A 16,456-nucleotide genomic window follows, 5' to 3' on the forward strand; every position below is an offset into this window, starting at 1 on the left:
CCAGGCTCAGCTGTCCCACGCTGTCCCCCAAGGACACAGTTCAGCCCTGTGGAGCCAGAGCATTAGCTCTGACTGGCGCTTGTTGGCTTTTTCTATTGAAATTACTTGTGAGTCCCTGGTGTACCCTGCAGAGGGCAAAGGCTCCTGTGCTGGAGCTCCGCATCCAAAACAAACTCCTCATCTATCACACGCCTGTCTGATGAGGCTGGGCAAGCGTTCCTCACGGTGCCAGCTGGGGTGATTTCTACAGCTCCTGACATTGGCCAAGAGTGTGAGTGGTCTGATGTCTGAGACAGCGCCTTAGACAAGGGGAGAGGTTCTGACCCAATGGGCAGTGCTCTGCAGTGCTGCTCTGGGCTGCAGAATAAACAGGCAAGAGAGAAGAAGGAAAGAAAACATGGTATTTGTCGTGTTTGGCTTCAGTGCCTGACCCCTTGGAGTCTGAGCATCTGCAGCTTCTGTCTACTTTGGTAGCAGTTGTGGTTGAACAGTATGTCTGAAAAATGCTCCATTGCTTTCTTCTTTAAAGTGGTGGAGTAGCATAAAAATACCACTCTTCCCGTTCCTCTCTTCTCTATAGGAATTGTGCGTGGACCATGCAGTGTTCCTGCACATCAGACCTCTCCCATTTACTGATATCAAGTCCTGGCTCTGTTCCATCCAGACTCCTGCAGAACTGGGGCAAGTTTGCTGGGAGTCCTGTGGAGTCTGAGTCCGGGATGTGTGATGGGAGAGTGCCCCAGGCCTGCACACAGCCCTCCTTGGTACTGTGGACATTTTTGGTGCTGAGAGGATGATGCTGGGGTAAAAATAGGTTCAGTCAGTTGAGTCTAACTTCTTGTCTTTTTTGGTAAGCCAAAGAGACTGTCAAATGATGCCTGGGCTGCTGATTACAGCAACTGCAGGCTGTTCTCTGCAGGCTGCAGTGTGGCAGCTGGGCACATCAGGAATGCAGAGCTGGGGTATGCTGACCTTGCCCCGGAGAGGGGCTGGGAGGGACCTGTGAGGCTCTTTTGTGAATACACAAATTGCAACGAGAAGTTTATGGGAAGACGAAGGATGCTGAATTTTAATGTGCTGGGAATTTGTTAACTTCTATTCATGGTAATGGAAGCTGTGCCTTCCTAAATCCCCTGTGTGCACTTCTAGGAGAAGGGCCACTGAAAAATCTGCAACCTGCAGGCAGTTTAAAAATAACACAGCAGAGAGGAGCTGCAGGCAAATTTGTAAGGCAGGCGTGCTCTGTTTTCTGATGTGTTGGTTTGTGATGCAGCTCTGCATGTTGCCCCCTTTATCATTACTGCATCCATCTTTGCAACCAGATGCAAAGTTTAAAAAAAAGGCAAAAGAGGCTCCCTTTGATCCCCTCCAGAGGGTAGAGACAGAGAGTGGAATCAAAATGACCTTTTCAGCTTCTGCGATAGACATGCCTTTGCCACTGCTAACTCCAGTGCTGCCTAGAGTTCATGTCCCCCTTTATAAAGGATGCTAAGCAGGATGTCACAGGGAGAGCTGAGCTTTCAAAGGGTTCACATCTACTACTGGTCAGTCCTGAATCACGCAGCCCAGACATTTGTGATGTTAGCCAAGAAACAGCGCTTCTCTACAAAGGTGCTCTGTGCAGAGAATGCTTCTTATCTAGTGAGAGAAACCTGTGGGTGGAAGAAGGCAGAGAGGTTGTCTTGGTTTTAAAGTAAGGATTCTCCTGAGCTCTGGGAGAGAATTAGCAACAGGAATAAGTCCCTTTTCCTTAGTTCAGCATCCTAAAGGCAGGAAGAACTGAGCACAATGACTGAGTCTCCAGTACAGGGGCAAATTGTTTGTGTCTAGAGACTTTGAGTACTTCTGTTATGTTCCAGAGAAGCAGAATTCAATCTGACGAGCTTTTTTATTGCAGTTGTTAGATGTTTCCTGTGATGGAGCTCTTCCTTGTGCTAAAAATGTTTTCTGTCACCTGCGTTTCTGCAGACACACTCTCTTTGTGAACTCTCTTTGAAAGAAAGCTGCAGTGGAATGTTCCAGTTCGAAAGTTTCTATTTCAGTTTTCTGAACATACAGAGTCTTGATTTTTCCTATTTTGAATGACTATTAGAAATTAGAAATCAGAATTAGAAATGAGAAAAAAGCTTTTGATGAACCTGAAATTTATATAATTTTTGAAGGACTTCAGTTGTATTTAGAGCTGTGAATGTTTCAATGTTGTTTTGCTTTGGTTTGGAAAAAAAATATACTGAATACTTTGTTAAACAGAAAAATTAGTTCCTGATGGTTTATTTCTTTAGAGAAGGCAAGGTGCCTATAGTGCAGCATTGAATGCAGTCATAAGCTCCTTCTGGATGCACAACTGCTGACGTGATACAGATTGCTGCTGTGACGCAGCATATTTGTTACACCATAAAAATATTAAAACAAAGTAGGGAAAATTACAGGACTGAGGTGCAAGTTCAGACATTTACCTAGCCAGATTTATAGTTTATGTATGGCCAATAGTGTAAATAGCTTTGGCTTAAATTCTCCTCTCTCTCTTCTCAGAATTGTTATCAGTTACGGAACAACATGCTCATGATTTCACCTCCCCCAACAGTTTAATCCTGAAAGGAGGCAGCTGGATAGTGGGCCAGGTTCAGCCGCATGATGACTTTGTCATTCACTGAGTTACCTTTGGGAAAATCTGCAATACTAAATTTGTGCAGACTTCAGACTCATGGAGATATGTGAAGGCAGGGTGAAAACATGAGAAATGGCAGAAGGGAGCAGAGTCCTTTATGGGCACCCTACCCAAAACAGCTCTGGGTTCAGCCTCCACAGAATACAGGCTTTTCCTGGGCTGTATCACCTTTCTTTTAGCCAAGGAGTGTGAATCCTGATTAGGTTTTTACACTTGCCCACGTGAAAATATAAGTTACTGTTTTTTGCTTTCCACCTTTCATGTGGGCTCCTGCACCCAAGCTTCCTTTTTCACTTCAAACTCAAAAGTTTGCCATGTATCCTTGTTCTATCATTTCCACTGCTCTTTAGTATGTTAAATTATGATTTAACATTTTTCTTTAATTGAAAGAGAAGAAAAAAAAAAACATAATTTGTGGGTGGTAGGAGGGGGCTGTGCTTGCCAAGGAAGTTTATTTCCATTCTGTCATGCTGTGCTTCCCTTCAAACTATTTGGATTTCAGAACCAGGTTTAGCTGAAATGAATGGGAAACAGATTATGCTTATCAAAGGAAAGAGAGCAGGGAAGTGGCAACTCCAGCTACATCTCTTAGATAAAAATACACTTTATATGCTTGAGATTTGTGATTTCTTCCAGAAGATGTTCCTTCAGGAAGCTGACATATCACCTAACAGCATTACTGCTGTATGAGCCAAGGTGCAAAGAATTAATCAGGAGCCTTTCAGGCTTATGGATCATTGTGTCAAGTCCCAGCAGCACTTCCCATCATTTACAGCACACAGTGTGACATTAGCAGTTCATTAACAAAATAAGTTTTTCAGTGTTTGTATAAAGGAACCGGCAACATGCTTTACCTGGATAAGGAAGAATTAAATAACAGTTAGAAAATGAGCCTAATGAAGGATTGCTGTATAATCACAGTTAACTCAGTTACCTGAGCCTGTAAAACATCACCTTTGGCATTTGCATGCTTCACACCACCCAGTGAGAACTTGCTCAGGCAGCAACAGAAGAGCATCGTCTGAGATTTACAAAAAATCCCTTCAAATAAAGTCAAATGAGCACCATCCCAGCAGAGGGCCAGGAGCCAGGCTGCACACCGAGCCTTGCCCATCCATCCTGCATCTGCAGAGGGTTTTGTACCACAGGTGCTGGCAATTCCCGGGACTGGGGTTTTTCCCCAAGCCTCTCAGAGGTGCTGTTTTGCAGGACAGGGGGAGCCCAAGCCCAGGCAGTGCAGGAATGACTTGAACTAGGCTTTTCCCTGGACTCAGCATGGTAACACTGTCTCCTCTGCAGAACCAGTGTTGTATCACCTACAGTTGTTTAATTAGCTGTATTCTGGCTGTAAGCTTGTTGAAAGGATGTTTTTAATAGCTTCCTTGGGGAGTCTGCAGGCTGAAACATATCCTTTGCTGTCTCCAAGAGGCACTGTCCGATTCATTTCACTGCTGCTTTTCCCTGATAGAAGTTATGTTTACAGGGAGATGTTACACCCTGGAAGTTATTGGTGTAATAGCACCATGCTGAAAGGTAACAGCGCATTGCCAGAATCAACCTGTTTAGTTTCTTCTGTCTATGGGAGTCTGTGCCTGTCAGCTATACAACCAGTTGTCACTGTTATATCCATCCCAAACTTGTACATTAGAGAAATAATCAAATCCTCATGTCCTATGCACTCTCATGCCCTTGTAATTAAATGTATAGTTTTCTTTCTTCAATGCACCGCAGATCTCCGATGGTGCTCTGTCACTGCTTCTTGTCACTACTACAGGTAGAAAGCATTCCTTCTGCTTTGCAAAATGCAAGAGCAGCTGCCTTTTTTCTTTTTTTCCTTTATCACCTCTGCTGCTTTGCACTTTCACTTTCCTCACAACCCTTGGCAAAAAAATGTGCAGTAGTCAACAGTCTCTGATGCAACTCTAAGCCTGTTATGCAGAATGGGATAGAGATTTGGAAGAAGAAATGCATAGACAAAAATGTGACAAAACACAGACCAGCCACAGAGGAAGGTAGTACAGAAAACAAGTATAATGACTGAATTCAACTTTCATCTAAAGATTTTGCATCTATTTTGGCTCTCTGTAAAACTGTTACAAAGCTGCCAGCAGTTTTTGCATTTGGTTGGGATGTAAATTGCAGTGAAACCCTCCTTGGGAGGCCATATCACCCGAGTGAATGGTTAAACCCATTCTAGAGAAGGCGGTCTCCTGCACGTAATGTTCTGTAAGCATGAGACTTCTCTGTGGGGAATGCCTTGAGGGGAGCACTGTTTTAAAGGTCCAGTTGTTCTGATGTCTGCTGGTATTTTCCAAAGAGGCAGTTATACTCAGTACTCAGTAGCCAGATTAGAGCAGGGTACCACAAACCCTCTTGTCCATGATGTTGTTGGAAAGACACGCATGTATGTGCAAACACACAGCAAACATTGCTACTGTGCTGTATCAGCTGGGTCTACACTAGCAAGCAGTGCAGCCTGTTAGAAGTGGTTTGGGAAGAGCTGGTGCTGAGGGACTCAGCATCCTCTGGTTTGCAAAAAGAATGGTATTTGTTAGGTAATGTAATATTGCGGCCCTTTAACTTGACAGAGGACAAGCTTTTTCCTTAAAAAGTGCAAAGGAAACAAGGTTATTATTAAAAGCAAAAATGCAAATCAAAGTAAACAACCATCCTTCCAGAGATGGACTAAGAATTCTCCTAGTTTCTTTCCAGTGGAAGGATGACATTCATTATTTCTCTTACTAAATTATGAGCTTCAAAGTCCTCAAACACACGTGCAAATTCTTGCGAGTTGGTACTGAAAGTCACTGGCTCTTAAATTAATGGTACACAGAAACTGCAAATGCCACATAATAAACTTCTATGATATGTTTGCAGATGGTTACTATTTGGAAAATTAGGCAACAGCATGTACAGTTGTGATGTTTAAAGACTACACTGCTGACACCATTTTGGAAAGAACTACCTGGAATAAGCAGGAGAGCAAGAGGTAGCACACAAACTTATTCAAAGTTGGTACAATGAATACTGAGTTAGATAAGATATAAGTAGTAGCTGCTGAGAAATTACTTCTTGATATTTTAAAGCCTGTTAGATAGCAGCGTTTGTAAAGGATCCCCACATCTGCCTTTAAGTGCCTGGAAGGTCACCATGTGTCACCGAAAGCATCACCATGTGGCAAATGCATCAGGCACCATCCTGCTCACCCTACATCAGCCAGTGTGGGGGGGTGCGGAGCCTCTTAAATCTGTATCGGTACAACAGGCCCTCTCTGTGCCATGTTTCTCATACGTACCGAAGTTACTGACCAAAATCCTGTTCTGAACAGTTCATCTGAGCAGGTAAGATTTGTCCAGTCCCAGTCTTACAGACTTCATGTACAATATAATGGTGTAAAGCAAAAAAAAAAAAAAATAACAACAACAAAATCCTGGTGGGATTCTGTGATACTGAGATGTGTTGTGGGAACATGCGATTACAATTCTATTTTGCTGGTTAGTGGCAATGCAAAAGAACAAAGATTGCCAAAATTAAGAGCATGGAAGGAAGCTCTGTTGGTCTTCTTTGTACAGACAAGTTTGTTTTTTGCTTTTTTTTTTTTTTTTTTTTTTTTAAGAACAACAGTTCTAGTCAGTTCTTTGGTCTCCTAACAGCTCTTGATTTTCATTTGGGTTATGTTTTTGAGGAGGAATCATCTAATGAATATTTTTCTAACATTTGCCTCTCATCAGCAAGAATACTTGGACTCTTTCCCCTTGGTTCCTTCTTTTTTCTTTTTTTTTTAATTGAAAGGGATAACCAGATTTCTGAGAAAACCTTCATTTTAAAACCACCACAGAATAGGGACTGAACTTCTGTTTTAACATGATTTTTTTTTTATTTTTAAAGTAAATAAGAGCCTTGTTCACTTCAACCATACCATGGGCCTGTTCTTACAAGTCTCACAAAGCCCAAAAATCATGGAAGGAAAAACAACATGGAATATTTTTACCCTGTCTGACCTAAATTTATGTATTTTTTTAGTTCTTCCAAGAGGAAGAGAAATGGAATAACTACTCAGTTTCTTTTCAGCTTTCATATTTTAACTGTATTCTCAGCTGCTCGCATGATTCATGGAGAGCTGGAAACAGAGATGCCCCCCCCCCCCCTTAGTATTATAATATCTGCTTCCTCCCAAGGAACCCTGTGAGTCTTTTGGGGTATGCCACTAAAAATCCACAAAAATCTCCTGGAAGCATCTTTGTGCCAGAAACCTACACGGGTGCTAACAGAGGAAGTGCCAATATCTTAGCTCCAAAAACTGATTACTTGTGAGTGTAATGAAAACTAAGATATTTAAAGATTTCCATATCGCTGTCTTGAAATGTATGCCGTAGCTCTTTGGTATTTGCAGAGGCTTCAGACTGCTGTTGACTTTGTGGATTGTTTTGTGTAATGATGGTATTGAATTTCACTTGTCTAGGCACAATTTGGATTTGATCCTGGGATGTTCCAAGAAACTCTGAAGTCCACAGGCTCTTATAAGAACTGAAAAGGTGTTCAGTGCTTTGCCAGGCTGATCTGTGCTATTCCGTGCCCACTCCTTCCTGGCAGCATTAGTTATATCCAAACTAAATCTGTTTGGAGCTTCCTATGGTTCTGTATTTAGAAATAGCAGGGGATGTTCAGGGCAGAAATCCATTCTTCATTCTGAAATTCCTTCACTTCATTGAGAATAAGCCAGATCCCTCATAATTTGGCTTGTGACTAGACTGAACAGATCATATCAAACTAATTCAAGGATTTAGTGCAGTAATAAAGAAAAAAGAAAGGTCAGCTTAGCCAAGCATAAGCCAAGTTCATTGGCAGATCAAATGGAGTCATACAAAAAACAGAACAGTAAAAACAAAAATGTGGTGAAACACGGTAACAAAAGAAATTGGTATCAAATGTGCCTATGTACTCTACTGCATTTATAGGCACGTATTATGCCTTACACTGCCGTGTTTGAATCATGCTAGCTTGAGTTTATCTGTCCCTAATATGGAGCTTCAGTCCTAAATGCCTGAACATAAGGTCAGGTGCAGTTTGTCATTCTGAAATTACACCTCCCTGTCAAAGACTATTCCCTTTCTCCCTGGGCTACTTTTCCTCTTCCCTATATTGATTCTGCTTTTACAAACAACTCCTTTTTTTTGCTACCACTTCACCATCCGTACAAGTCTGACTGCTTGCCCTGCACGCAGCCTTCTCTTCCTGCCCAGTACAGTTGCTGATCCTCTGGACAATAACAGTCTGACTTTAATCAAGACTGTGCAGGAAGAACCTTTCTTCTCAGAGAAAGCTTTTAGACATTACAAGTATTCAGGATTGGTTTACCACACTGGGTAATGAAGCAGAGCTAAAAATACCATATGTTCTTTCGACATCGCCCATTCATTACAATAAATGACTGAAATTTCTGTGACTGCAGAACAAAACATGTTTTATGTTTTTGCTTTTAAGTGAAGCTGTGTATAAAGCTCTTTGCCACTTGGACTAGTCTCTTAGTGTTTTACATAAGAGGATAACAAAGTTTATTTGGAAAAGGCAGAGAAGCCTAAGGCTTGTTTTCCTCTCATTTTCTTAAATGAATGAGGAGAGATCTTGGAGTGTGAGATCACGGAAGTGTAACTGGACAAATTTTCTCCATTATACCTTATAGGAAGGAGGTCATGGGTTGAGGCTGCCCTTCAGAACATTACCCATTATTGGCAGTTCACTGCAGTGGATAAGCAGAAGTCCTTTCAATCATCTGCGAGCATCCTATGCAATCTGTATAAATCGGTTTCAGCAACTGAGATGAGATTATCAAAGCGTGAGAGAGAACTGACACATAAGGCCAGATTGTTTGAAGATGTTTATTTTCAGCCATTTCACATAGTCTCATTCACTACTTTTATTTTTTGAACTTAGAGATTTTTTCCCCAGTAATTAAAACTCTGAAGGCGGGCATTCTTGCTTGCACAATGAAGTAACTTACAATATTTTTAAAGTATTTAAAAAAAAAAAAAAAAAAAAAAAAAGCTCAAGTAATTTTTTCCTTTCAAGTGCTGAAATGATCTCCTAGTGCTATTAATAGAAGAGCCTTTCCCTGTGGAAAAATTAATTCTTCTATTTAAAGCAGGGGAAAAGCTTGAAAGAAACAAAATATATATATATATATATATGATTCTGACATCTGGCTATCGGGTATAACCCTTGGATGATGAGGTCAGATAGTGCCTCAAGTTTAATAAAACACGTTTATTTGGAAATAAGGCAGAATGATCACCAGGGCATCCTTTCCCCACACAGTTGCTCACAGTGGCTGCATGCTTGCTAGAAGCCCACCCAGCTCATCTCTTAGTGCTGAGGGCAGCAAGTTTAAGAGACTGGACTGACAGCACTGAAAAACGTAGATCTTTGCATAAACAAAGAAGCAGGTATGGCTAGTGAAGCAGCGTGCCTTCCTCAAACTGCTGGGCAGTGAAGCCTGACCCTAAAGACCTAACTGGCCCCTGATTAGCAGAGCAGGTGCTAGGCTGTCCCTGTGATCTCCCTGTAGTGGACTGATATTGATACTGGCCACGATGACGTTTTGTGTGGGCATAGGACTAAGATTTTCTGGCACAATGAACCAGCAAACAGAATGCTTCCCCGGGAGTTTAAAGAGGGCATTTTATCCTGAACAGCTCAAACCCTGCCCCGTTAGACTCTCCTTCTTTGACATGTGCTGGCACTCAGTGATTCTGTTCACATGCTGACCTCGTGGCCTGGGTGCCGCTCTCTCAGTGTGCCCCAGAGTTATGTGTCCTGTGAGTTCCTGTGGGGGCCACTCAGAGAGATCGTGTTTGCAAAAACACATGGGTATGTTACCCATAATATGCAATTCACAGTAAAACCACCAAAACCAGAACAGAATGCTTAAGCTGAAAATAAAACATCTTATGATTTCATTCTTTGTTCTGTTTAATAAGGAAATGGAAACAAGAGATGTTTGTAAAACGTACAGAGAGGCATTGTGCTGGAGATGTCTGAGTAACCCAAGCGAGGCAGGGTGCTTAACCATCGCTGCGGCATTCGTACAGCCACGGGCTCTCACATGGGGAGCTAAGAAGCACTGCCAATTAATAGTGTGCTGGATGGAAGGAGTGATGTATTTCCATGGCGTTGAAGTAGACACAACAGCTCAGGTGCCCTAACACAGCATCTTTCCCACAAGGTAGACAAGCCCTTAGAAGATCAGCATGAACAAGTATGCCTTGGTTCATAAAGTCTTGGGCTTGTATCCAATAAATTCAGTTTTAGGGCATTTAGCGTCAGATCAAAACTTTCCAGTCCCAGAGATTGAGTAGAGATTGAGTTAAAAATCATTCTACTATCTCCAATGTGTTCAAAAAATATTGATCAGGCAGCTTTGTTCCAACAAGCCTTTTGCTGGATCTGGTACCATTTGCCTGTGCCACTTGGGCTTCACGCCGTACCGAGCATTGTCTGTCTTCCCACAGTTGGCATCAATCTGGCATAAAAGCACAGAGCTGGCATATACTCTACATCACAGCTCTGGCTGATTTGACAGAAATATGATCATTTGCCCATGCTTGATCTGGATGAAACCTGTACTGCTGGTCAAAACAATCGTGCACAGATCTGGTGTTACCATCAGCCTCTCGTTCGATGACAGCCCGCCTGTGCCAGAAGGTGACGTAAAACTAATGGGACGTCTCTGCCTGCTGCCCTGGCACAGAGGCCTGGCGGTGAGAAGCAAAATGAGACATTGCACGGTGGCTTTAGTCTCTGTACAGATCACTTCTGCTCAGTGCCTTTAACCTTCAACAGTTACCATGTGCTATGTGAACAGAGTATTTTCATGGGACATAGCCTATGCTGTGCAGCTGCATAGGGGTGTTGCTCCAGTTTCAGAGCAAAATAGACCAGCATTTTCCTCATGTTTGCTTTTTTTTGTTTTGGCTTTGGACTTTTTGCTTATGCACTGCAAATGCATGTGTTCCACCCTCACCAAATTTGTGGATATCCTATATTCTCACGTAGGTCAGAGTGAGAGCGTGTTTGGGCCTTGATTTTAGAGTGGCATGATCACTATCACAGATCTAAATTCAGCAAAGCCAAATTCAGCTCTTCCCCCCCCCCACCCCCACCCCTCACTGGAGTTGGCAGAAGGGCAAGGGGAGAAGGGAAGTACTTCTTAGTATTTAGTCAACATTAAAAGTGTAAAGCTTTGATAGTTGAGCATCTCCTAAGCAAAAACTGGCCAAGCCAGCTGAAAGAAATCAAATGTTCCTGCTTTATAATGCAAACCTTCTTATTTGTTGAAAATGTTCCAGGGTGGCTGCAGGGTGTGCTAAGCCTGCCTAAAGGCAAGTTTAACTTACATTTTGACTGTTTAAGAAAACAAACAAACAAAGACCTACAACTCTGTTTCTCCGCTACGCACTTTGGCACTCAGCAAATAAATTCTAGCACAGCAACTGCAAAGCCACTTGGGACAGACAGACTTTTCAGGAAGGTAGTTTTCAGCATTTTGCTCTACAAACTAACCTGGATGCTCTGTGGTGTTTAAATGATACAAAACCTACATGAAATGAGTTAGTATCATGTATTAGTATGTTGTTTGCCAACAGTTATGTAACTCTAACAACCACATCTTACATAATATTTTTTTGTAAGTGCCAAGTGCTTTCTAGAGGAGGAAAGCTGAAACACAACATATATTGTGACCTCTCTTAGGTCAAGCCAATGCTGGAAAGAGGATCTTCATGGCTGAATATTGGTCCAGCACTCTGCCTTTTAGTTTGTTGAGCTAAACCCTGCAACCGAGCAAATGCTGACTGCAGACACAGGCCCAGGAAGTTCCAGAGATGCCTGGTGGTGTGATGCATCTGATCTTGCAAGGATCATGAATGAAAGCAAGAGCTGCCAGGCCAGCACTGTCTGGAGTGAGTGCCAGCTGAAGGTGCACATGTGGATAATGTGCCCTTAAAAAAAAAAAAAAAAAAAAAAAAAAAAAAAAAAAAAAAAAAACGGAATTGCACGTAGAATGATTGCCCTGACAGTCACAAAAGAATATTTTTAATGATTGTGGTGTGCAGCTGTACATGAAGTATGTGCGTTTTTAGATCTGATCTGATATATAGCTGCCGCAGCTGTACGTATGAATCATATGGTGGCTGTATTCGTGGCTAGTTCTGACTGTGTACATGTAACAGCTCGGTTACACAAGCAAACCGAGGACTGCCAATGTACATCTTTTTGCAGACTCATTTAATCGCCTCTCTTTGACATTGTGGCCTTAGATTCAGTGCAAACAGAAGGACAGCTTCACAGTTCTTATAATTTGCAGAATGAGACCTTGCTATACAAGCATAATTTCTTGCCATGATTCTTCTCAAAATAGATTAATCCTTGTAGAAAATGAGAGCAGAGGCTAATGAGGGTTATAAGGCACAGATGGAGTGGTACCAGTAATTACTTCGTACAAACGCGGCAAAGTAATAGTTTCTAGCATGTTATTGAACAAAATCAAGCCCTACTAGCACACATAGCTACAGGGGAATTTATTCTGAAGTCAGATGTGACGATGCCTGGCTGTCTTCTGTGGAAAGACGTGACACATGGTCTATCTCATCTCGCCTCCTTCCATTTAATCACACTTTTAATGAGCAGAAACATAAAAAGTAAACAGTTCCTTTCTCTTCCACAATAATACTGGCTTTCTTTCTATGGCATTTACTTCAGATAACCAGTGTTCGTTTTTAGACCCCCTGTTCAATATTTCATTGAGAGAACTTCACAAGCATCTTCCAACCTCTATTTTTGAAGCTTCAGCAATGTTCATTTGTGTACAGTTAAGGAATGCAAATATCTCTCAGAAAGGACTCTGCCTGTCTGCGTAGGGGGAAGGGTTGCTTTTCAGTCCAATTCATTTCTCAACTGACAGCAAGCCAGAACTACATAGACCAGAATGCAGCTGTACTGTAATTCGTATACTAGCCCCTCATTTACAGATAGTCCCTAAAATCTAAATTTTATTCAGGAATTTGCTGTCTCCTATTATGAATTTTACTGGATAATGAACTATTCTGAGAAAAATTACTCTAGTGGGCAAAGCATCAAACTGTGCTGTAGTAGTTATAGAATGACAGATAAACGTTTGCATCTTAATGCATATGCAAATATCAGTAACTGCCATTCATAATGGCATTTATTAAGTTCCATGGTATTGTATGCCTGGAAGAAAATAATATGGTGTGTCTTTTGGCATAGGTTCCCGTCCTAATAGTAACAGAAGGGCACGTCCACAGCATACGTCTATTCTAAACCCACTTTTTTCACTTCAAAGTATTTAAAATCATGAGTCAGAGATCCAAAGCCACACGATTGATAGATTGAATTTGCGTTCTATTTTGCCTTCAAAATAGAAGATTAAAAAGGAAGATTAAAAAATATTCAGCTTTTTTTAATAAACTCTGAAAATTGTTTGCAACTTCCTAATGCCAGAATTTCATAATCCTAAATTCCAAATGTGATACTCAGTATAAAATTAGAATAGTTGACAGCTCTGCAGATCCAGGGCTTTTTACTTATGTCATCAATTCATTGAAGCCAGTGGAGAATGCAAAAACTAGAATTGAAAAAATATTCTGGAGAAAATTTTTCAGTGGTGCATTTGAGTTGAAGAGTACCCTTACCCTCCACCCCCCAAAATCTCTGACTTGTGTTTTTATTTTGAAGCTGTTTGTTTCATCTTCCTTCAGTTTATCAAAGTATGAAATGCTGAAAGTTTCTTTCAAATAGATTTTTAAGTACTTTTCAGAACTGCCAACATAGTAAAATATCAGTTATTCACACAGCTCAAGGCTTCTCTGGATTTGCAGACTGTTGCACTTGCTGTCTCATTTTATTCATTATAATTGGGTTTCACAGTGATAATCTCTCTGGAATATAGCATTTATCTCCTTCCACATGATTGTTAAATGCTGTATTGAAAGGGAATTATCACCTATCTTCCATCTTTTACCCTGAGAGGAATGAGAAAAAATGGGAAAAGTTGTCATTATCTGGGGGAATGGGAAGGCTTAGCAGATTCTGCTGTTTTTCTCTACTTTGTGCAGCTGTTAGAGCTGACGTCCAGGGTTAGTACAGGTGTAACATTGCACTTGCAGTCTTCAAGGGTACTGTGCCGCACAAGTCAGCCTAGACCTATTTTTTTTGGCACTAAAAATAAGGGAGAAGACGCTAATATAGGGAGAGAAAGGGTCCTTTGCCTGTGTTATTGTTGCCAGGTGTTTGAGTCATAACACTGACTTGAAAATTACATTCTGTCCCCTCCCTTGCCTTGTATTTCACCCCCACACCGGTGGAAGAGGGGCAAGGGAGAGATAGAAAATTCCAGGATCTCCTTGGCTCTCTGGGTTTTGACCCTTTAAGGTGCACGTGGACCAAATTTTCAAGGATTCCTTTCTAAAAGTGAAAATCTGAAATTTGCATTCTTAAAGTTTCTGATGGTTCAATGTATGTGTTCATCTTCCAAAGCTCTGGGATAAGTACTGCCAAGGTAGTTTGGTGCTTGGTAATCATGTCTTGATAATCTTGAAATAAACTGAGATGTACCTTCAGAGAAAATTCAGTATTGCAAAAATAACGTTGCAGGCTGATAATTCAGTTCTCAGTGAGTGACAGTTTATTTCTTCTTGAGGACATTGATATTAATAGATTTTTGAAATAGACAATAGAAATTAATTAATTTTCTGGCCCACATGGTTATTCAGAAGAAGAGCTCTGTAAAGTGAGTCATAAAGGCTCAATAATCCATGGTTTAATTTACATGACTCCTAAGAGAATCTCAAGATTTTCTGGGGAAAAGGGTGCACTTCCTGAAGAAAGTATTGAAGAACAGGGAAGAATCAGGGAAGTAAATCTGAAGGATTTCGGTGCACAAAAGCTGGAGAAAGCTGGTCCAAGCAGTCTCAAGGGAAGATGGGATGACAGCGACCCATGGTTTGTGTTCAAATTCTGTCCTTGGTCTTACTTTTAAAGTAACACTTAGTGGCAAAGTTATAAATAAATAGATTAAATAATAAATATTTGATGGGGCTGGCTGCATTAAATATTACAAGTAACTCTCAGATTAGTCACATGTGGTATTTCCTCTTCAGCCACTGAGCAACTGGTGGAGCTGAGCATTTGTTGCACAGTTAACAAATCATGGGATATTTAAACAATTCAGTACTCTCAGTAGGTCAAGTTTCTACCATTTCATTAGACTATTTTTAAAATTGTCTGGTTTTATACTGCAGGCCTATTTATTCCCTGAAATGTATTCCTCTGTGTATGTGGAGCATGAAAAATTAATTCCACTAACAGGTATTCTTTAACTAGGTCTCTAGAGTTCTGTGGGCCTGAATTACACTGCATTTTCCAGTATCTTTTTAATTTTGCATGTTCTAGATAAAAAAAGTTTCCTTTAAAAATCATTGCCCTCTTCTCTGTAATGGTGACAAGAAGTGAAGAGGATATCAAAAAGTTCCTCATCAGCATAAATAAATTAAAATTTCCACTTCAGAGAAGCCAAGAGGGATGAGGCAGCTATTAAACATTTGAAGAGGTAGCTAGAAGCAGAGATGACCAAAATGAAGCTCCCCGATATTAGCAACTCTCTCCACACTTGTATTGTTAAAGGTCAGATAATCTGTTAAAACAGAAATGTCTGAAGGCAGTATGGCTGGAGAAGAGAGTGTGATACACTGTCTAAATGATTGTCAGTTCTACTGTACTTGCAGATTACGTTCAACTTTCTCGCATAATGGCCAGTCTTCTATTTTTGTCACAACTACCTGTCTCCTCCTCTCATCATCTCTTTGTATGCTTGCCTGCTGATGCCCAATATTGCAGAGGTTTCAAAGGTTTGCAGAAATTTCACAGCAGTGATCCTGTGTCACCCAGCAAGGGAGATCTACGTGCACTGTTTATGAGTTCATACAGTTCTACTTCCCGCATAATAGCAAATTCACATTTAATTAGATATTTTTGTTTTCTCGTTATCCATCTTACATGCATAATTGTCCTAATTGTGCCCATGGGATAATTTCACGGCTGTATTTATATACCGGACTAAGACATCTGTTTGCACAGTTTCCCTGGAAATCTGGATACATAAGAGCAGGTACATTAAGGACAGCCTTGACAATAGTTGAAAGCACCACATCTGTCTGTCTCGTAGAGGGGACAGAAGGAAATCCTCTGCTCTGCCCTGTTAGGAGCTGAGCGGCACAGAGTAGGAAAACACAGCTGGGGGCTCAAGGCAAAAGCAAAGAGGTGCTCCCAGAAGCTGCTGTGGCATGAGGTACCGCGAACTTCTTTCTCAGGGATTAGTGTTTTTGAGTTGCATAAAAGGCATAAAGGATGTTGTAAACCTGCTGCTGACTTCACAGCACCTTCTGATCATAGGAAACACCAGCAGTAACACTCCCCTGACCTGCGTGGCTTAGCAGTGACCAGCTGGTTAGAGCAGGGAACAGCGATGAGGCAGTCGTCTCTAGCAACATCCCTCCCCGAGCTGCATGGCTTCCAAAACGGCTTCTCAGCAAGCCAGAGAGATCTTGTGGGAAGGCAAATCTGTAATATAAGCAGCTGAAATCATCAACATGTGGCAGGGAGCTGTGTAAACTGTACTGCCCTGCATGCTTGTCCTGGTGACTAACATGGGGATGTTCTCAGCTGACGTGCAGAGCCTTCCCTTGGACTTTCCGTCTGCTAACATTTATAATT

At 41.4% G+C, this 16,456-nt stretch overlaps 1 protein-coding gene and 1 long non-coding RNA gene across 5 annotated transcripts in view; one reads left to right on the forward strand and one right to left on the reverse strand.

Annotated features, from left to right (window-relative positions):
- The window catches only part of PHACTR3 (phosphatase and actin regulator 3), a 105,808-nt gene that overhangs the window by 53,482 nt on the left and 35,870 nt on the right, over window positions 1-16,456 (reverse strand). The window lies entirely within an intron of this gene.
- The window catches only part of LOC311445600, a 245,444-nt gene that overhangs the window by 41,852 nt on the left and 187,136 nt on the right, over window positions 1-16,456 (forward strand). The window contains exon 2 of one of the 2 annotated variants that reach the window (XR_014698532.1): window positions 11,417-11,715. The exons of the other annotated variant lie outside the window; for it this stretch is intronic. This is a non-coding gene — a long non-coding RNA (uncharacterized lncRNA). Of the gene's footprint in view, window positions 1-11,416; window positions 11,716-16,456 lie in introns of those variants that run through there. 2 annotated transcript variants of the gene reach the window in all.

The sequence above is a fragment of the Aythya ferina genome (genome assembly GCF_964211825.1).
Source record: "Aythya ferina genome assembly, chromosome: 16".
NCBI classification, from domain to species: domain Eukaryota; kingdom Metazoa; phylum Chordata; class Aves; order Anseriformes; family Anatidae; genus Aythya; species Aythya ferina.